We start from the raw sequence: 21,626 nt of genomic DNA on the forward strand, positions 1-21,626 counted from the left end.
TTGAGAGAACTGATAGCTAGTAGTCACTCAAGAAATGTTCAGTGTCTTTCCTTTAGGATTTCCAGTATTGTGCAGATGGAGGGTGTGGATGTTGGTGAAGATCTTAAAGGCCACTCCTATTTGAAGTGCAGCTTTAAAAAGGTATGCAGAATGAGACTAGTTTAGAACTTAAGGATTTTTGGTTTTTGTTTTATCAGAAATGCCCAGTTTTGAGCCAGGTGTTTAGAAGTGACAATAAGTGACTTTTCCCGTTGATGGCTCAAGTGTCAGATAATTGACCCAAGTTTATATTGTATGTCTCAGGATGAGCCCACAAGTCCCATTGAGGTCAATTATTAGGCCTAAGTGTTTATATGGGAGCATTTGCATTTCGAGAGCCCTCTGCCATTGGTCTGGTCACACACACTAATTATCACCGAGAAGCAGCTTGGTTGCCCTGGCGGCGACCGCATTACAAGTTGGTCACAACACTTGCCAGGGCACTTGGGAGCTTCTCGCCCAGGTACCCTCTGGCCTTGGTGTGGCCCACAGGGAGGTTGGTTACATCAGTGTTGGTCCTAAGACAGATTCTGAAACTGTCCGACTTTAATTAGTGCTTTATACATTTTGCGCCCATTTCTGATACTGCGTGAGCTGAAGATGAAAAAAAAGTCACTGCTTGTGGTTTCATCCTTCTTTCCCCTACCCCCCCCCCCCCACACACACACACACAAAGTAAAAGTCAACTCATGTTTTCACCTTCCAAATAAGGAGTTGGTAAACATGCTGATTGATGGCTATGGAAGAAGCCTACATACTATGTGCTAGGCTTTGTTCTAAGCGCCTTTTATATGGTATACATACAGAAGCTCTGGTGTTGGCGCTGTGATTAGTTCAGTTTATAGAGGCAAGGAGCTTCAGCAGAGAATTGTCGACTAATTTCATCAAGATGTCATAGCAAATAAACAGAATAGCCAGGATTCAACTCTGAATCATCTTCTGACCACTCTGCTTCTGTTTGTCTCCATTAGAAAAATAGAGACAGTTTAAAAGATCATTGTAAGACATAAATGCTATCAATTAATGGGGCCATCATTCTGAGCACTTTGTTCCATGTACTTCCAAATTCACCTTTGAAAATTGCTAAAAAGTCTGCTCTCTCCATTTTTACTTTCAAGAGTTAAGCATAATAAAAAAAATGGTATTTATCTGCATGCAAGCATTTGTACATGCACCCACACATAATGGTTATTGTTCTGCCAGGTACTTTTTCTCTGAGCATATCCTGTACTTCTTTGTGTGCCATAAAATGATCTTAACATATCATTTTCTCTTTTGTCATTGATCTCCACTGGTTCATCTTATTAAGGAGTATTGAGTAGGTATACCAACACATGTCACTGCTACCAATCTCTGAACAAATCTTGGTCTGGTTAATAACTCCACCACAGCCTACTAAAATGTGGAAAGGTAAGCAACTGCTCACTGCCCCTGAAACCAGCTAAAATGTCTGATAACTCTTATCACTGCTTTATGGGCAATGATTACTGAAACTCAGTTATATCTGCCTCTACCTGCTTATACAGGTTGAGCTTGTTTTGTTATCATATAATCAAAATAAACATTATATAATTAATGAAATTTGAGTCTGGAAAGAAAGTGAGCTGTTGAGGCCAGAGAAATATTACTGGGGCTGTAACACCTGCCTTGCAAGCAGTTGACTCCAGTTTGATCAATGGTACCACATATGATCACAACTAGGAGTGATCCCTGAGCACCAGTGGGTACGGCCTCCAAACAAAAACAAACAAAAAATGTAGGTGGATTCAGTGTTAGGCTCCTTTGAAAGTTTTGGTGTTGGCTTGCTCATCAAGCTCAGTTCTCCTTTGAACTCATATCTTGCTAGTTTACCTCTGTCTCTTTGCTTGCTTTTTCAACTCTGAGAAGTCCCTGCTCTCTCCTGGACACATGCCTATTTCCCAAATCTTTCTAAGCAAGTTTCACTGAAAAGAACTATCTTGCTTCATGACGAATATTTTTTTTAAAAAATGAAAGCTTTGGTGTTTGGACACTACTTTAAAGAAATAAAGATGTGGACTGGACAAAAAAACACAGGAGCAAGGCAATGGACTTGCACGCATCTCATCCTGTTTGATCCCGGAACCATAAGCACTGCTGAGTTCAGTGCCAGAGGCTCTGGAGCACTACTGTAGAGGCCCTGGGGGGCCCCAGTACCACAGACTCTTCACAGTACCACATCCTCAGGTCTTCATATTGACCTTCCCGGCCTGGTTAGACAAGTTTACCCAGAGTGGCCCTGGGACCCTTGAGCATCACTTGGCAACACCCCCCAAAATAACCAACCTTAAGACACTGATAGTGTCATGAGTGTGGTTTGCACTGAAAACATAATATGAAATACATACCAGAGGATGAATCATATTCACACCCTTGACACTACATGAATAAAAAGAAGAGCACTTTTAAAGACTGGCATTTCTAGTTTAGTAAAATGTTTATAGGGGGCATGGGTCCTTTTTGCTATTTCCAACTTAACTGATTTAAGCGTAGGTCCCAGTTCTTCTTGACAAGACTTTCCCCAAGGAACTAAGCCCCAATCTGGCTGGACCTTCCCACTGTATTTACTTCTTATCCTGACAAAGAACTTAAAAATGAAAGGAGGAAAGTACACCTTAATGCAGTGTCACCCCCACTCTCGGGGGTCATAACCGATGAAGTCCACATATTCCGTACCTTTGCTGAATGGGGGCCTCAGTTGCAGTCCTCCGGCTGTCAGTGTATATGCTGCCTTTGCCCTTTCCTGCACATTTACAACCTCTGTATACTCAAGGGTGAGGACGATCAGGGGGCAGAAATGAACAAAGCCAGGCGAAGGTCCGCTCCCACTTGCCAGTCTCTTCTCAAATATCTATGCTCACCTACCTAGTAAAGAGATAAGAGTATGTGAAAAACTGCAGACCGAGGAGTGAGAGACACTGAAGCCAAAGAGAGGAAGGTTAGTCTAAATGCAAACGAGTAATAAAGGAGAAAGGACTAGATTGTAACTGCATTTGGACTTAGAAAGTTAATGACTTTCCCAAGCGAATTTTTCTTATATATAAAACTAATGGTAACTGGGCCAACATGATAGCGCCATGGGCAGTGTGCTTGCCTTGCTTGCAACAGAGCTGGGTTTGATTCCAGGCATCCCATATGGTCCTCCAAGTACCATCAAGAGTGACCTCTGAGCTCAGCCTGGAGTAAGCTCTGAGCACAGATGGGTGTGGGCCTCAGAGTTGCAAAAGCCTTAGAGCACTGTGAGCACTGTGAGCACTGTATGTGCTAATAATCATTGCTGCTTTTAGTAGTCTATGGTCCCACATCCAATGTCCGTCCCCTAAAGGCATTCTGTTTCATTTTGTTTTGTTTTGGAGTCATACCTGGTGGTGTCTAGGGGTCCTTCTGGCAGTATTCTAAAGACCAGTTCTGGTGAAAAATTAATGCCATCTGACACCCCAAAAGGGCATGAGGTATGGAGATGACTTGGTGGCTGGGTGTATACTTTGTACACTAGAGGTCTGAGTCAAGTGTGTAGCAATAGTCTTTAGAACACTGCCAGGATTTCTCACATACTTCACCTTCTTGAGTACTTGAAATATGCGAGGTACCCAAAATGTTGATTTACTTTATTATATTTCTTCAATTAATGTAATTTAGATTAAGAATAGAGACCAGAACAAAACCCACAGTTATCTTAGTCCATCAGAAGTCTCAACCTCATCTCTCAGAGCGAATCTGATTCATCTAATGTGATGAAGCTGTCATCTTTAGGAAGTCAAGCTGGAATCTCTTTGCAAACAACAGATTGCTATTCTTGAGAAGCTGGTTCACTGCACACCTAGAGAAGGTCTTGCTCAGGGTAGGGTCCTCTGCAGGTTCCCAGCACAATATCTAAATCATCCTCAAAGCCTGTTTACACTACTGCTTTCCCATATAAGGATCTTGAAATATGAAACACACACATGTGCGTGCGTGTGTGCGCACGCACACACACACACAAACACACACGACAATGTGAAGGTATTGAAGTGTACAGGAAATACTATGTATGATTGACTTCAGTTAGTTCTTAAATATAAGGAGTCAATCTTGAAACAAAAGCAAAGGAGAGGAGAGAAAGGAGAGCTATAGCTAGCTGACTTTCAATCTGACAAATAGCAAACCACGGCCAATTTCCCCCCTTGAGAAAGAGAAAATTAACATTAAAAGAATTTTAATTTTAATTAACATTAAAAGAATTCCTTCTTTTGGACTTTAGTATGCTAATAAATACCTTATAATATAGTTAATGCACCATTTCTTCTCATATGAAAGAGTCAGTCTTATTGGTTATTTTCCAGTTCTCTCTCAGCTTCTTTAAAAAATAAAAATCCTACGGCTAGAGAAACAGTACAGGCAGTCAGTGCTTGCCTTGTGTGCTACTGACCCTGTTCAATCTCTAGCACTGCATATGTCCCCCTGAGCTCTTCCAGGAGTGATCCCTGAGTAAAGAGCCAGAAGTAAGCTCTGAGCAGCACACAGTGTGTTCAAACTAAGAAACAAAAATAGAAGTTTTGGATGGAAAGATGGCACAGTGGGTTAGGGCACATTTTGTGCACATGGGTTACACCTGAGATTCTCAGGACCACTTCAGACCAGTCTGTGCCAGAGGGTGAGCCTAAGGCATCCACATGCAAGGTATGTTTTAGCCCTTTAAATCATCTCCCTTATGGTTTTAGGGAGTTATTTATCAGTGGTATCTCATGGATCACCATCAACTTTTTTTAACTTAATGTTTCCAATATGAATTGCATCCCAGATTACAAACACTCAATATACAATTCATAACTATAACTCATAGGTGTTTGGGAGGTGCTAATCACACACAATAAGTTGCTGTGTGATTTGAGAGAACAGGACCTAGATCAGCTTAGGACTTTGACATCAACTTAGGACTTGGAAAACCTATATAGCAAAGTGGCCTGCTGCAAAGTCAATATACAAATATCAGTCATATCTATTCAAAGAATGAAACAAAGGGGAAAGAGTCAAGGAGTCTATCCCACTTAAAACTGTATCCAAAAACTTCAAGTATCTAGGTTAATCAAAGGTGTGAGAGAGCTATACCATGATAACTTCAAATCACTTAAGAAAAAGATAAAATAAGACCTTAGGAAATGGAAAAACATCCCTTTCTCATGGATTGGAAGAATCGATATTATTAAAATGACTCTCTTACCTAAGTGGTTATATAGATTCAGTGCTCTCCCTATCCAAATTCAGATGACATTCTTCCAGGATCTAGAAATGTAAATAATAAAATTTGTGTGGCATCAGAAAAGACCACAAATAGCTAAAGCATACTGAAAATAAGAAATTGGGAGACACTACAAAGCCTAGTTATCAAAGCTACATGGTACTGGAATAAAGATAAGTTCTCTGATCAGTGAATCAGAATTGAATTCTCAATGACAAAAAAACATTTATGGACAGTTAATTTTCCATAAGGAAGCTGAGGACATGAAATGGAGTAAAGATAGCCTTTCAACAAATGGTGCTGGGAAAATTGGATAACTCATGTAAGAAATTAAAGCCAAGGGCTGGAGAGATAGCACAGCGGGTAGGGCGTTTGCCTTGTACGTAGCCAACCCGGGTTCGATTCCCAGCATCCCATATGGTCCCCTGAGCACCACCAGGAGTAACTCCTGAGTGCAGAGCTAGGAGTAACCCCTGTGCATCGCCAGATGTGACCCAAAAAGCAAAAAGCAAAAAAAGAAAAAAAGAAAAAGAATTTAAAGCCAGATCAATATTTTACACCTTAAAAGCCAACTCAGAGTGTATCAAAGTACTTGATATCCTACTAGAAGTTATAAAGTACACTGAGGAAAATGTAGGCGGAACACTTTAAGATTTGAACCTCAAAGATGACTTCAGTGACTGATACCTCTGACAAAGACAACAAATCAAAAACAAAGAAATGGGTCTACATAAACTAAAGAGTTTCTGCATGGCAAAAGAAATATGGACTAAAACCAAAAGACAGCTAACTACATGGGGAAAAATATTTGTATTCAATGCATCAGATGAAGGTTTATCCAGAGTATATAAAGTATTCACAAAGATCAACAAAAACGCTTCAGAAATCTTACAAAACAAATAGGGAGAGGAAATGAATAGACACTTCTTAGAGATAGATAGGTGGATGGCCAGGAAGCACATGAAAAAATGCTCAGCATCGCTCATCATCTGAGAAATCCAAATCAAAACTACAATGAGATACCATCACACCAGTGAGAATGGCACATATCAAAAATAGTAGGAACAGTCTGTGTTGGCAGGTTGGTGGTGAAAAAAGAACTCTCACCCACTGCTGGTGGGAATGTTGTCTGGTTAAGCCCCTGTGGAAAATAATGTGAAGAGTTCTCAGTAACCTTACAACTGAACTGCCATGTGACCCAACAATTCCACTTTTGGACATTTACCCCAGGACATAAAAACACTCTTTCAGAAGGACATATGCACAGTTATTCATTACTGCATTCGGTATAATCGCTGAGATATGGAGTCAACCTAGATGTCCAGTGACAGATGGATGGATTATGGAGATGTGGTATATCTACACAATGGGATGTTATGCAGCTGCAAAGAATGATAAAATCAAGCAATTTGCTGCAATGTGGTTGGAACTGGAAGATACCATGTTGAGTGAAATAAGCCAGAAGAAGACAGACAGACATAGAATGATCTCACTTATCTGTGGTAGTTAGAATACTGGGTGAGGAAGTGTAGTATAGGAAAGGGGGGTGTCTCTATCACCCTTGACCCCAGCGTTCAGAGGAGAAGGACAGAGAAGGAAAGAAATCAAGAGGGGAAGAAGAGAATAGGAAGTGATGGAAGGGATCAGGGCTTCAGTTATAACGGTCATATGGGAGAGTGGTATAGCCATATATACAAAACACAGACCCAACACCACTGAAAGCATGAGATGTAAGCTGCAACCGTTGGATATACCTGTGACATTCTAGATACAGAGTGGGATGAGGTGAGACTGGGAGTGGGGATGGAATATGGAAAGTTGGTAGAGGAAATTTGATGGGATTCTTGTTGGAATGTTATATGCCTCAAACTCAACTATCAATAACTTCGTGAATTACAGTTCTTTAAATGTTTAAAATTTTAAGAAAACCTCAGGACTTTGATATTTATAAATCTTTTGATTAAAGGGATAAACTCTTTTGTTAGTTGTGAGACTAAACTTCCAGCTCACTTAGATGCTTCTGCCAAAGTCTTCTTAGTACATGAAAGCAAAAGGAGTTCCATGCAGCATTTAACATTATTCCTTATGTTAATTAATCCAGAAAGTATAATAAGCTGATATGACAGTTTTTTCATTTGGTTCATTTCTTGACATTAAGAAGTGATTAATGTAATTATTTTTACTTTTTCAGTAAGACTGAAAGTTTCACACCAGTTATTACTCACTAAATGTTTTGGAGTTGAATAAAAACAAAAACCTAGAACAAAAATAACTTTGATTCTCTTCCTGAATATTGGAGTTAAACTTGATTTGCTTTCCTGATCCAGAAGTTAAAGTAGATATAGATTGAAGCAAGGGTTCTGAACAGCTATAAGAACTTACGTTTTTCACTGCAAAAATATTTATATTCCATCTCTTCAGATTTATTTATTATTTTGGAGGAGCCACACCAAGGGATGCTCAGGGCACAGAGGTAGTAAAAAAATCAAAAGGGGGGGGACTGCCACAGAAGCCAACCCTCTAGTGTAAAGTGAGAAATTATTTACATCCCATTTTCATATCTTTCTTCTCTGAGCTTTCAAGAGAAAAATTGCTTTTCTTAGCTGGCTTGTTCCTATTTTATGAAGAATTTGAGTCTTACGTTTTTAATTTAGCCACCGCCAGGAATCTCTGAGGCAAATGTGCATAACTATACAGCTCCACTGAACCTAAGACCCAGTGCAGGGCTGGAGAGATAGTACAGTGAGCGAGGCGCCAGACATGGGTTCTATCCCCGGCACTCCATATGGTCCTTCTGAGCTCTATCTGTGAGCAGAGAAAATGGAATCAACCCTGAGCACTGCTGAGTATGACCAAAAAAAAAAAAAAAGACAAAACATTATTCATACAGACAAGAACTCGGGAGTCTATTTTGTGAATCCTAAAACACGATGTCCTTCGTCAGTCATGTGAAATCGTACTACAGAAAACACAAGAGTCAGTGATGAAAAATGTGGGTGCCGTCATATTCCGGGCACTGCTGATATGTTCTGTACCTTATTTTATGATACATGCCAGAGCAGAAATTGTCCAGGCTTGACCCAGAATCCTATCTACTAAGGAAATTAATTTGCTATTAAGTTATATGTAACTCTCAGTGTTGTGTTTTGAGTTTGCTCAGACTGGTTTGAGCGTTTTTCTGTTTGTTGTTGGGTCACACCCAAAGGTGTTATCTCTTTGTACTAGGTCTCCAGCCCTTAGATAATTTAGTCTTAAAAGAGGTCTGTACAAATGGCAGTGCGGCACTCTTAAATGAAAATAAAAAATAAATCCAAAGGGCTGGAGAGATTGTAAGCGGGTAAGGCGCGTCCCTTGCATGTGGTTTATCTGAATTCAAGCCCTGGCCTCACATGTAGATCCTCTAAGCATAGGAGCGCTCCCCTAGGTATCTTCCTCAGATATTTTCCTGGCCTGCAGCAGGGCTTGGCTTCTTGTGATTAGTCTAATGCAAGGTTTCCTTAGTGTCAGAGTGGGATATCTTTGCCTTATATCTAGGTATATTGTTGACTAGACTTGATCTCTTTAGGCAAAGAAACTGGACATGTCTTTATTCTCTGAAGGAAAAGCTAATGGACAAAAGCTGTGCCCACCTGCCTTGTCGCATACTAGGCAAATGGTATTTGGATGCACTTCCCTGTGCCAGGCCTCACTTTGTTTAGGGAACTTGGCATTGTATGGTTAAGTTATGTAGGAGGTGGGTAATTCCATGGTGCACGTGTTTATTTAATCGTCAAGGTGCATACTTCTCAGAGTAAGTAAATAGAGGTGATGCTTTAGGAAAAGTCAGTGACTGCATGAGGGTTGGTTAAAAGAGCTATTTTACACTGTGAATAGTGGCTCACTGTTCACGTGTTTGAAATCTGCTAACTTGTTGGTGTCAGTCTACCACCCAGCATCAGTATTAGGGGTGTTTATTTGTTTGTTTGTTCGTGGGTGCTCTTTGTTAATATGTGTATTATTTTTAAAACAAATTGAGTTCACACTGAATTTGGGCTCAGAGAACATTAGGGGAATGTTTGGGGTGTTTTTTTGGAGAGTGAGGTACACCCAGCAAGACTTAGGCACTGCTCTCAACTTGGAAGTCAGAGTAACAATGGAATTCAGGGAACCATGCAGTGCCAGGGATTGAACTGGGGCCTCCCACATGTAAAACCTGTGCTCCAGCCCTGTAGCTAGCTCCCTTGCCCCTTAACACAGTTTTTAAGACACATTTTAAAACTGTCTAGTACTGGGAAGCAAAATGAAGTATCCATCCTGTCACCCAGCATTAATAGTCAGCAACTTTCTGTGGTTCTTGTTCTCTCACTCTTTCTCCTCCTGGACTTTCAGGCAAACTTTAGACTTTAGACCATTTTAGACCATTGCTTTTTTTTCCCCTTGTGTTTGCTCTTGAGTTATTTGTTTTTAATCTGTTGACTCTTTTCATTATTGAATAATTCTTGGGCTGTGCCCTGGAGATAAATAAAGCTGTGCTCTTCTGAAAAAAGTTCTCTTGCATGGTGTTTGCTGTGCCGGCCTTAAGGGATCTGAGGACAGCTCTACTGATATGAAGTTCACAGATATTAGCAGTTCCCAGAGGTATGACTACAACTTCCTGTGGTGAGTTATGTGAAAGGCTAGGCCTTTGTTTTTTAATGTTGTGTTTAAAGGGAGTAACCAAAATCTAAGTCATAATGACTTGTATTTTTTATTAAATATGTATAAAAACTATAACCTAGGATAGTAGGACTCCCTTAAGGAGAGAGGCAAAGACCTATGGGTCTGTAATTACCTATTATTTCTGTGGGTTTGTGAGTTTTTGAGAGAAAAATATTGGCACTTCAATTTTTTATAAAATTTCCATTCTTTATTTTTTTTTTCACCTTTTGAGAACCACCACAGTCCATTTGTACAGCATTTCCTGGTTTTTGAAAGTTTCTGTTGTTTGTCATACTCAAGTTCCATAATAGCATTGTGAGCAAGGAAAGGTAGAAAATTCTGCCCAATTAAGTCAAAAGAACAGTTGGAGGATGAAAAGTAAATATGATTTAGGTCTTTCTTTTAGGTTCTAGCCTAAACACACTTCCTGTTGTGAATGATTTTTGACTCACTGTGGAATGGGTTGTGAAATAGACATTCTACTTTTGTACTTGAACCTTGTTATGTTGAATATTTGTGAAATTCTTGCCACCTCAGGCAAGATACCTGAGGAGGTACTCATTCTGATTGGTTGGTGTCCCTCTTTGAAGGTTGTGCTGGGGCAGCAGGACTTTTTGAGAACTTCCTCACTCCTTACATCCCCATTGCTCTCTCTCCTCCATCCTTTTGGTTTCCACTTTTCTCCATGGCTCTCTCAACTCCAGTCTCCTCCCGACAGCCAGTTACTTTTTATGACACAGTCTAATTCATTGTAGCCAAAAATACCGAAACTTCCTTTAGGAACTAGAAATATTGATCCGGGTTAGGAATTAGTCAGACATTACTCCATACCTCCTACCCTCAAAAAAATTTCTCATTAAAAAAAATCTAGAAATAGACATTATTGGTCCAGATTTCCTGAGGGAATTGAATGATTCTTCAGAGTTTATGCTTTATTTAGAGATATGCCCTCTCAAATTACATTTCTCTCAGAGATTTTTTTCTCTTCACTGAAAGTTGTTTTGTTTTAAATTGTCTTGCCTGCTGCCAAGTGTTATTTCATAAAAAATGATTTTTGCATTTTATTTAAAACATGCATATGAAAGTGCCAAATATTTTCATAATTTCTCTGCTTACACTCAAGGAATTGTTTATTATAAAAGGAATTCTTTACATATGGGGGTCATCTAATTTTCAATATTTCTTTGAAAAAAATTAAGTCACCAAAAATTGCGGCCAGGGATGTGTTTTATGGAGTCAGTAGGCTATGATATTTTTAGATATAAATTTATCAAAATGGCTAGTTAGTCAAATCTCACATTTTAGTTTTAACAGATAAACACACCTTCAATTTGGCTGTCAATCAGTAGGCAGATGGAATAGCCAAAATTACCAAGTGCTTAGAACAGTTTTGCTTATAAATGAAACAAAACAACTTAATACAAAGTCTAATGAGATACTGGGCTTGTTAGAGTTTTTATGTTATGAGGACATAACTTGACTGAATTCACCTTTTAGGATGATGGCCTTAACCCCCTCCCCCCCCCAAAAAAAAAGTTTTGGAGATAGCTTGAGCTGTTCAATCTCGATGACAAATCTGAGGGCTTTTACTTAGGGGGGAGGGCGGGGGGGCAGTAGTGGGTGGATTTTGTGGGTGGAGGTGGGGAGAAATATCTTAAGGCAACAATCATCCAGATCTTATGATCCTGCTGAGAAATGGCTCTCGCAGCTTTGCCAATGTTGACCATATGACCTTAGTGTACAGCCCTTTGCTTTTATGGACCCTATTTGTGTATATTTGAAGATTCAACTTGAATCTGACTTTCAAATTTTTGTGTTTGAGTTTTTGCAGGATGAGATGGTAGGTCAAGAGGTATGCTGTAGCATGATAAATATTTATTCCTTGACACTTTGGGCAAAGACAGTATTTCTTTTTTAATGAATATAACAATGACTGAAAAGCAAGCAAACCACAAAATATCCATGTTGCTTAAGTTAAACTTTACAGCTTACAATTTTTCTCTCTTTTATTTTAATGAGTCCATTAGGCCTATGCAAAGGCAGGATTTTCATAATGATGTTTACCCTCAGCATATAGGAGTCTTTGCTTATTTATTTTGTGTTTTGGGGCCACATCTAGCAGTGGTGCTCCAGACTTCCTCTTGGCTCTGGACTCAGTAGCACTCCTGGTGGTCCTAGGGGACCGTATGATATGGAATGCTGAGGATCTAACCCAGATTGATGGCATGCAAGGCAAGTACCCCACCTGTTGTTCTGTCACTTCAAATGTTCAGAATGGTAGTTAATACCTTTGCCTCTTTCTTAGGTAGTTTCTATACCATTTGTACCATTCCCGTGAGAACTGATTGTGGCTGCCTTTTCTTATCAGTAATTGGGTGCTACTGAATATGTTTAGGTTGGTTATTGAAGCTAGCATGTACCATGTAAACAGCATGGTTTGTGTTAGGCTAAAGTAGATAAATTCATCTGTGTGTTTAATTCTGTATTATCACTTCACTGTCCATCCTGTGCCAGACATTGATTAGGGCTTTTTCATAAAAACATTTCCCTCTGTCTTTAATACTTAGATAGGTAGCACATTTTGTTTCCATGGTTCAGTTTCACTTAGCAGTTTACCCTGATAAGTATACGTACCACCCAGGTTCATTTCTTGATTCCTTGTTCTGAAACCTCCGAGTGGTGTGTGTGTGTGTGTGTGTGTGTGTGTGTGTGTGTGTGTGTGTGTGTGTAGAGAGAGAAGAGTATAAGCAAATAATGTGAAACTCCTTCCTTCATTGTATCTTCCACAGATAATATTATACAATACAATAAATATACTAATTTCTTTTCTGTTTTGTTTAACAATAAGTCTTGCATTTTTAAAAAGCCCAGAGAAAGTTGTAAGATTGTTAGCCTTGGTTATCTCAGAAGCATGGTAAGGTTAAAAAAACTTCCTATCTGCCTCCGCTCTCTCCTTTCCTTTCTTCCCTTCCTTCTCATGCCTGTCTAACTTGGATATATTTTTGTACTGTTTGAATTTTTCACAGGGAGAATATTAATGCTTTTATAAGTGGAGGGATTTTTTTGTCTTGTAAAAATATTTATTGAGGAATAATTGATAAAATTATTATTTATTTAATGTGTACAGAGTGTTGTTCAAGATCTACTCTCAGGGTCCTGGAGGTAGTATAGGAGTTAAAGAGTTTCCACCCCCAGCAGAGTCACCCGAACATCACGGGGTACAGGCAGGAGGCCCCCAAGCATTGCCTGATGTGCCCCTGAAGGACCCCTAGCTTTGCCAGGTATGGCCCTGGCAGCCCCTGAGCACTGCCAGACTGTCCATGGTGGTCACCACACCGCAGGGCCCGAGCACCACCTCCTCCCCAGACTGTGGCCCTGAACTGCTGGTCTTGTTGAAGGTGTTGCCAGGAGTAACTCCAGACTCCTGAGCACCAGTCAGGAGGCCCCATTCTACTCCCTGCAAACCCATCCTCAGCAGCTTTCAAGTGTGGAGTGCTGCCTTCCCAACTCTAGGAATTCTGCTGTGTGGTCACTCTTTCCATCTGTATCCTCAGAACTTTTTTCTTGGAACTAAAAGCTTATAACCTTGGCCTATATCTCTCTGATTCTCCTTGCCCATAACCTCTGGATTAAAAACTACCATTTTAACTCATTTCTGTAAAGTTGGGGTTTCACACTACATATCAGTATTCTGGTAGATTCCTCAGTATAAATAAATGTCTCTTCTAGACACATCAGTTCTTAGATGTGATGTTACCTTCGTCCCAGTGATGTAATCAACATTTGAGATCTCACACCTCAGGGGCATCCAGTTCTTAATTCTGGACATTGTGTCAATCCCCTCAGGTGCCTGGGAGCCACTAGACTGGCACTGATAGATTAGGCACATTGAGTGAGAGCTCAGGCCTCACGCACTAGATGGATGGCTCTGTCTCGGTCCATGACAAAATTATTTACAGGGTCAGAAATCGTTTTGATGAAAGAAACTGCATAAGGTCTTTCATTTGCCACAAGCACATCTAAATCAGATATTTGGATTTCATCCTTCAACTATCTCCCGAGGGCTTGAGACATGGGGTGCCATGAGTGACCTAGTACAGGGGTTGTTTTTTAACTTGGAAAAGGGGAATGACCTGGGAGCTCTCTAAAATAGACCTCAGTCATCTTTTTCACCTTTGCCTAAATGATTAAGAGGGAGAAAACTGTGTTCAGCTTCCTCCTTGTTCAGCTCATTCCTTGAGGCCACACTTATGGCTACAGATGTGACTTTTACACAGGACTTTTCTGTGCACAGTGTCACTGAAGACTCCTCGGGCGGCACTCTGAGACCAGAAGGAAAGTTGTATCTGCAGCTCAGTTGTCACCTAGCTAATAGAGCACAGGTGGGGACCTTGTCGGCCTGGGCCGAGAGCAGAGGAAGTGAGGGGGACCCTTGCACTGGAGACTTTCCCAGAGGAGAACGGTGTTAACCCACAGTGTGATGACTCTGGAATCAAAGGGAAAGAAGGGAGAAGCATCAGTTCTTGATAACAAGCACACCTCATTTTGAGGAACTGAGAATAGGCGCCAGAAATTGCTATCAGCTTTCCCTGTGGTTTGAAGGGAAGTGATAGCAGTACAACTTGGAGGCGGAATGCTCTGGATAGCTTTGCCCTAGGATGAGGCCTGGAGTGTCTCACTTCACTTCTGGGGCTTAGGTCCTCTCGTGTCAGTAGGGATTCTCAGCCCTTGCCAGAGAACGAAGAACGACTCTGTTTTCTGCAAGCAAAAGCTTAGATTCTTATCTGCTCTCAGGAGTGTTTGCTGATCTCATCCCCCTCCTTGCTGAGAGGAGGAGCAGAAAGTGAGAGAGCAGGAAAGTAATAAGCCTTACTTACCAGAGTGCCACAGGGTGAGGGAATTTAGGTTGCTAACTTAGTGTCTGAGGTTGAATAGTTGTGGGGCTTCCTGAGTAATAACAGTATCCCCTCGAAGGGCATTGTGTACAGACTGATTTTCTAATTACTTGAATACGTGGCAGTGCTTTAATGTTTTATAATTGCACCTAATCTCTGTGAAGTAACGCAACCATAGCACAGCCCATCTTTGTACTCTCCCATGTTACTAAATAATGACGTGGCTTTCTAGAACAGGAATAACCACACAGGCGGTGGCTCAGTAATTAGTTTTATGACTCTTCACATGCTATAGTGAAAAGTGTTTGATTTCTTGCCGTTGTATTTCAGAGGGCCAGAAATTAGTTTTTGTGTTGCTTTTTAGTGCCAGGGATTGATCCCAGAGCCTTACTCAGGAACAGCTCCACTGAAGAGCCATTGCCCCAGCCTGAGGGTTAGTTCTAAGTGAACGTTCTCTTTTGGCTTCTTCAGGATTAGGTTTCTATTTTTTTTAAGGTGCTGTTGTTTGACAATTTTTATATTACAGGTGTCCTAGGGTTGCCCTCTTAGTTAATCTACACTCAAGTATAACAATAGAAACAGCTGGAGAACTCTTCTTCTCTTTTTTTGCTTTTTGGGGGGTCATACCCGGTGATGCTCAGGGGCTATTCTTCTACACTCAGGAATTACTCTTGGCAGTGCTTCTGGGATCATATGGGAAGCTGGGGATCGAACCCAGGTCAGCTGCATGCGAGGCAAATGTGCTACCCACTATACTATGGCTCCGATCCTATTTTGATGTCCTGTGTCACAGCCTAAAATCTCTGTGAGAGTTCCCAGCAAGCAGAGGGTGTTGGTTCTACAAGGGAATAAACGAGAGAGAACCCAGAGCTAATTGCAGAGAGTTGGCTCCTGCATGCTGTGGCTAATGTGTTCGAAATCAAGCATGACGGCTTCTGCATTCAGGCTCTGCTGTGGTGCCGAGTCTCCAGAGGAGAGATGCGCTGGAGTAAGCCAGGTACTGTTGGTTCTCTAGTGCTTTCCCATTTCTGGCATCTTTCCTACCTACTCTCAGAATGCCCCCCAAATTCACCTTTTGTCTTTGATTTTTTGGTTTCTTTAAGTCATGGTGCTTACTTTGAAGAAAAAGAGTCACTCACTTAAAAAAGTAAGAATAGAGGCCAGAGCGATAAACAGTGAGTACGGCATTTGCCTTGCACGTGGCCAATCCAAGAATGATCCCTGAGTTCAGAGTCAGGAGTATGCCCTGAGCACAGCCAGTGCAACCCAAAAATGGGGGGGGGGGGGAGGTAATAGCAGTGGTTTGGTGTAACACTCAAATTCCAGGTACTATGTTGACATTCCTGGTCTTCATTATCTTAACAACTTAATTACCACTTTATAACTTCACAGGTAGTTTGTCTTTATTGTACACTGAAGGAAATTTGGAGTTAAAGTGCTTGTGGTAGGTCACATGGCAGATACTGGTGGAATGAGCATTAGATCCAGCAAGTCTAACCTGATTCCAGAAGTTCTCTTCGTCGTCTGAACTTTAACATTAGCTGTCATTTACTGAAGACTTTCTGTGTTCCAGAACTGCTGCTTACACCACTTTCTGAACTCACCAACTTAGCAAAAATCCAGGTTAGCATTGCTAGAAATGAACCCTCTGGGCATTGTGTACCCATTGTACCCATTTCTGTGATGCACTAAATCAGAGATAACAGGACTTCTGGGGTATGCTTGCTCAAAATACATAGCTCCAACAATGAGAAAACATCTAAGAAGCCCAAAATAAAAGCGATGCCCCAGAATAGTGCTCTTTGGTCACTGTCATGGTCCTCCCGTTTTCATCGATTTGCTCGAGCCGGCCCAGTAACGTCTCCATTGTGACTCTTGTTACTGTGTTTAGCATATCAGATATGTCACATGTAGCTTGCCAGGTTTTGCCATGTGGGCGAGATGCTCTCAGTAGCTTGCCGGACTCTCTGAGAGGGGCAGAGGAATCAAACCTGGGTCGGCCGGGTGCTCTTTGGTAGTGTCAAATAAAGAAGGAAAAACTGAGGAATTGCCACACACATTGAAGGATCATAAGGAGAAAACTCAAGTAATCACTGTCAGAGCATAAAAAGGACTTTAGGAGGAAAATCGGTGAAATCTAGGTGATATATCTATTCATGCATAGTCTAACGGAATTAATGCCTGGTTTTGGTAACTGAACTGTAATTATCTAAGCTGTTAACACAAGGAAATTAAGTTGAAATGGTTTTGTCTTAGTTTCCTATACTTTAATTGCAGTACTTCTGTTCATTAAAAATGGGGAAGGGGAGGCAGGAGTGCAGACTTGACAGGCGGGACCTCATACTTGCTCTCCCAATTGAGGGCAACTCACGTCTCCAGCTTTCCTTGGACTTAGTGGTAAAGGGAAGTGGTAGGTTGACCAAACCAATATTCTACTTCATCAGAGTTGGTCAAGTCTTGGTCAAGTCTGTGGGGAGAAGGGGAAAAAGCCCACCAGAACTTTCCAGGTCCTGGAACCAGAGAGATGTAGCAGACGAAGAGGGAGAGAAAACAGTCCAGCAGACCAAAGGACAGACAGACTTTTCGGCTCCCATCAAAATGGCAAGTCTGACTGACCCATGGTCCAGCCAGTAAGGACAAGAGATGGAGAGCAGAGCCTCTGCAGTGGGCCCCCTTTGCTCTGCACTGGTTCCCCCTGGCTGCCGACACTGGTTGCTGTGACTCTTGCCCATGTTTGGCACCAGATTTGTCAATGGGAACATTTCCACAGCTAGTGGGTTTTGTGGTGCAAAGAGACTTACGCAGCAGAGCTTCTCTTAGGAAAAGCAGGTTTATTTCCCTGGGCCAAGAGTAACAAATGCTATAGATGGAGAAACCAGGATCATCCACCAAGTTGGCATGCCTGGAGAGGGCTTTTATAATCTCACGTCTTGGGCCCAGGAGATGATATAGGGCCTTGCGTTGGCACCTTGTCCTAGTGAGGTAAGCTGTGGCTAGGATGGGCTGGTTAGAATTGCAGTGCCTCGGTTTGGTTTTCCTGCCCCTAAGAGGGAAGAGAACTGGTCCAGAATGGGGAAGGGCATTGTCTCCTTAACCCACATCCTTTGTCTGGCCAACACAGATACTGCAACACCCCACCCCCACCCCCAGCTGGGAAAGGGCTTTTGGTACCAACTACATCTGTGACGAGGGACAACAGAACATAATTAATTATAACCTAATAAACCACTAAAACACTCACATTCCTGCTTAATAAGAATCTATTGTGTATTGTGTGACTGACTCCTGGAGTTAATAACCTGCTTCTAAAGACTTTGGCCTTTGTTATTTTGATTTGCATGTGTTAGGTGTTTCACAGAAATGCAGAAAACAAGTTGCTGCTTGCCAAAATAGTGCCTCCATGAGCTTGTGGTGGTGCTATTTTTAATAGTATGTCATTCCTGTGGCCATCTGATAAAACTCAAAACTCATAAAATAAAGGCCCGGGTGATAGGCTTAGGAAACGTAGTTTCATAAGACCAGACTATTTCAGGGCTGTTTTGAAAGGAAGTGTAACTTAGATCTGTCTGCTATATTTAGCCTGGGAGCTCACTGGGCTTCTCCACTCAATTGCTGTTGATTATAGAGGAAGAGGTGTATATTGAGGGTTTTGTTTCGTTTTGTTTTGTTTTTTAATTGGAATGGGGTCATGGAATTTGTGTTGGGGACAGCCTCTGCCTTGAAAACATTTAATTATGTTTATAGCTTTTTATGTATGTATTACCTATCAATCTATATATATTTGCATATACACACAAGTTTCTGTTCAGTATATGTAAGACATTATTGTGGTCTTTATTTCATACATATAATGAATAATTGGTTAAGGTAGCTTTTTTCACATCCTTAGACATTTTCCAAGAAGATCATTTATAATTGTGTGTAATTGCTTTTGTCAAAACATTTTTATGGTCAATATATGTAACATGATTTTTCCATCTTAATCATTTTTAAGTGTACATTTCAGTGGTACAGAGTTTACCCTGAGCACTGCTGGTTTGTAACCCCCACCCCCCCAAATAATAAATAAATGACATTGACAGTAACATTGACATTTAGAACAAAATGGTTCTCTTAGACTAAAAAAATTCTTTCTAAATGAGAAACAGTAACAAAAGTTCACAAAAGGACTTTTATCTTACTTTCCTTGCTTTGTACTTACTATGACCTCCTTTTAAGTTTTTTTAATTCTTTTTTTTTTTAAGTTAGCAACAAAAGATTTTGTGGTCACATCTAGTGGCACCCAGCTCTTGAATTGGCGGCTGCCTAAGTTTCTAGTACCTCAGTACATTTTCTCAAAAGTGTTTTTCATGAAGTACACTGCTCTCAAACGTTTACATGCCATTAATGTAAATTCTCAGCTGCATATACATTTGAGTATTCATCTTTTTTAATAAATTGTACACTAAGCTTGTTTCCACGGATACAATCTTGTATAGAGAAGACACAGAGGCAGGGGGTTGGAAAGGGTAGGAGTGGCGGGAGGGATATTCAGAACATTGGTGGCGGGGAATGGGCCCTGGTGGAGGGATGTGGGCACTCGATCATTGTATGACTGAAACATGATCAGGAAAGTTTGTAAGTCTGAAACTGTCTCACGGTGATGCATTAAAAACACTTCAATAAATAATAGTATAGTTGGTATGGGGAGGTGGTGAACCGGGGTCTAATTGAATAATGTTGGGAAGCAGGTTTTGCATGGTCTTGAGGAGGTCACATGCGTTTCCATTGCAGAATGAGGGCAGGTCGGCCATAGCAGGTTTCTCCTGAGGTTCTACTCACCAGCTGGGCAAAGTCCACTTCTCCTTCTGATCTGCGTTCCTGAGGAACTGCCAGCCCTATCTATGTCTAGGGTGTGTTATTGTTCTGGTCATGCTTTTACTGCTTGCAACTTCAGGAAAGGAGAGGAGAGGGGAGGGGAGAGGAGGAGGAGGAGGAGGAGAAGAGAACAAGGAAGGGAGAAAGGAAAGAGAAAAGGTGTGCTTTCTGAAGTCTGGGTGTTAATTTGTTCAAATCCCAGCTAGAAAGAGAAAGGCATCTCTGGGGGGTCATGGTGGATCTTTCTGAGGTGTATACACAGGCTCTCTGAATCTGCCGGCAAGATTTTGTCGCTGAAAGGTCAGGGCTTGGTGAATGAGAAATATAAAACTGGGACACAACAGCAGTGCCTGCGTGGAGCTTAGGAAGGGTGTGGGAGGTCTTCCTTCCCTCCTGTGTTTCTTTTATTCTTTCTAGAACTGCTACTGTCTAGCAGGTCCTGAGCAACAAGCGTTTCCATAGAGGGAGGGGAATGGAAATGACACGACAAAAGGCAAATTCAGGCCGCCTGCCGTGGGCAGCTCTTCATAGTTTAGAGGATGTAGGTAACTGGACTCGACAGTTCTTTAGCAACATTCTTCCCTTCCTCTCTCCTTCTTTCTCATGTATTTTATTTTTTGTAGAGTTATTGTTTTGCAATGTTGATAGTCTAATTTTCCTTATTAGTAGTCATTTGACCGACATAGTATTGGTTCGTATGTAACGTTAGGAATTGGAAAGCCTTTCGTTGGCACTTCTATTGTATGATTCTTACCACTGCCGCTGCCCAACTCCATGCCATTCTACCTGTAGCCATCTCCTTTTTCTTAGTAATTGCCCTAGTTTTTGTAGAGCCTAGGAGTTAATTTAATTGTGTTTTGCTTGTTTGTGTCCATTATCTAATCTTTGTAGTTTTTTGTTTTTATTTTTTTATGGTACTAGGGGTGGAACCCTGTGTCTCATATATGCAACTCAAGGGCTTTATAGCAAAGCTACATCCCCAGGCCCCAATCCTTTTATTTTTTGTTTTGAAGCATAGACTGATACATTTTTATTAAATACACACTTTTGAGAAGGAAGTAACATTCCCTTGTCCATGGAGAATGGAGAACTCGAATTCTCCATTTCTATTTCTCAATAGCTTCTTCATTTTGTATATACCAAGATCCTAAATTAATTCATTCAGTGCATATATGTGTGTGTGTGAGAGAGAGAGAGAGAGAGAGAGAGAGAGAGAGTGTGTGTGTGTGTGTGTGTGTGTGTGTGTGTAGCACTGTATAGCACTGTCCTCCCGTTGTTCATTCAGTTTGCTCAAGCGAGCCCAGTAACATCTCCATCATTGTGAGACTTGTTGTTACTGTGTTTGGCATATCGAATACGTCTCGGGGAGCTTGCCAGGCTCTGCCGTGCGGGCGAGATACTCTTGGTAGCTTGACGGGCTCTCCGAGAGGGGCAGAAGAATCGAACTCTAGCCGGCCTGGCTGGCCAAGTGCAAGGCATGTTTAGATACTTTGTATGTTTTGCTATATAAACAGAGCTGCAGGGTTGCATTCAATATTTTAAACATGTATTTTTATTCATTTGTTACTCTACAAACATGACTCTCTGAAATAAAAATTCTGGAATATAAAGTGTGGTATAGAATTTAATAAATAACATCACATTTTCTTATTAAAAGTTGTGACAAAGTTGGCCTGTATGGAATCTTAGCATGTATTTTATATATTTATTTCCCATCTTTGGTCACATTTTGGTCACATTTTGTTCCTGTATATCCTACTTCATTATGTTTTCTGTGTCACCCTTCTGAATTACCAGTTATTTTCAGGAGTGCATATAGTTATAAGTTTTATTTTTTCCATAGTTATAAGTTTTAGAAGCAAAATTCCTCCCAAATTGTATGAAAATAATAAAGCAACTATAAGTTCATGTCTTCTGCAACT

The 21,626-nt window shown here is 41.0% G+C and overlaps 1 protein-coding gene across 7 annotated transcripts in view; it reads left to right on the plus strand.

Moving 5' to 3' along the window:
* Window positions 1-21,626, plus strand: part of SGMS1 (sphingomyelin synthase 1) — a 309,219-nt gene that overhangs the window by 220,934 nt on the left and 66,659 nt on the right. Inside the window, exon 1 of one of the 7 annotated variants that reach the window (XM_056120606.1) lies at window positions 9,809-9,892. The exons of 5 other annotated variants lie outside the window; for them this stretch is intronic. The gene's annotated coding sequence lies outside the window, so the exon portion shown is untranslated. Of the gene's footprint in view, window positions 1-9,808; window positions 9,914-21,626 lie in introns of those variants that run through there. One more of the 7 variants, XM_056120607.1, reaches the window with a different exon arrangement.

This window comes from Sorex fumeus, unplaced genomic scaffold, assembly GCF_029834395.1.
Source record: "Sorex fumeus unplaced genomic scaffold, SorFum_2.1 ptg000043l, whole genome shotgun sequence".
Lineage (NCBI taxonomy): Eukaryota > Metazoa > Chordata > Mammalia > Eulipotyphla > Soricidae > Sorex > Sorex fumeus.